Below are 1,364 nucleotides of genomic sequence, written 5' to 3' on the forward strand. Positions count from 1 at the left end.
TATATATATGCATGTATATATGTATGCATGTGTGTATGTCTGTGTGTATAGCAGGAAGAAAGAAGCACTTATTGCATATACCGCGCCGGACTCCTCATTAAGATGAGGCCCACCTGGTTGGATCAAATGGTTTTTAGACTTCATTCATTATTCTTTTAGCCATTGCTCATCGTCTCTTTGTAACCAAATACATTGGCTTGCCTTCCCCACTTAGCCTGGATGTCACTCATCACGCTATTTGCTTTACAATGAGTTAGGCCTAGCGACAGCAACAATTGTCTATATTCAGCTTCGATTGGATAATACCTTGCTTTCCAGTCAACGTTATTACATTCCTTGCGGAGGTGTTTATAACGGTCGATCTTTCGAGCCCGTGCGGCGTCCATGTCATCTTCATGAGGAACCGTTAGCTCGACCAGATTTACTACTTACTTTCTCTAACAGCATATAATAACTTCTGGTTTCATTGTAAATGGAATGGAGAAGAATCCTTGCCACTCTGGTAAATCTGCAGTCACTCCTCAAAAGCCGTCCTACATTACATCGTTTACAGGAAATTTCTTTTTCTAACGGATCTACTGTTCCACATGCACAAAAGTGCATCTTCTAGATGGAGACGAGTACCAATGTTTCCATGTGGCATGCTTGATAATAGATGAGTGATTTCTCGCTTATGAAACCATTGGTAGCCTTGTTAACTTAAAAATAAAAAAAAGTATGTACACATATTGTGTATACCCATTGCATTACATCATTAGATCATTAGAGCTCTCTCTCCCTCTCACTCTCTCCACACACACACACACACACACACACACACACACACACACACACACACACACACACACACACACACACACACACGGGGTGACAGCGCCAAGCAATGATGTGCATAAATTCAAAGTTATTACCATTTCAAATATGCTCGAGGCATATTCGAATTCATAAGAAAGCATTTCATTGTGTTTTGTCATGGAGAAAATTTCTCGCTGTTGACAAATGCGTATAAATACACCAAATCAACTTAGATCGACACCTAATCAGACTATGGGATGCATGCATTTCGGAGTGGTTATCTCTTCTTCAGCTACAGAAACCGGACAGGGGGCGTTGCGAAGCATTACGCGTTCATCAAGAGCTCAATGATGATACAGAAAATCTGCTTGGAATGTGTGCCAGTATAGAGTGATATCTACCAACACGTGCAATTTATCAAGATATGTCAGTTAGTAAAATACTCCATCCCACTCTGGCATTACTTTCGGTACAACCCTCGTAGTTATTCTGAACACAATGAGATTAAATGTGAGAGTTAGCTTATTTCTAGTTCCAGTTTCACATAGCTATCACATTCTTCATAAACT

The sequence above is a fragment of the Octopus bimaculoides genome, chromosome 2 (assembly GCF_001194135.2).
Source record: "Octopus bimaculoides isolate UCB-OBI-ISO-001 chromosome 2, ASM119413v2, whole genome shotgun sequence".
In the NCBI taxonomy this organism is placed as follows: domain Eukaryota; kingdom Metazoa; phylum Mollusca; class Cephalopoda; order Octopoda; family Octopodidae; genus Octopus; species Octopus bimaculoides.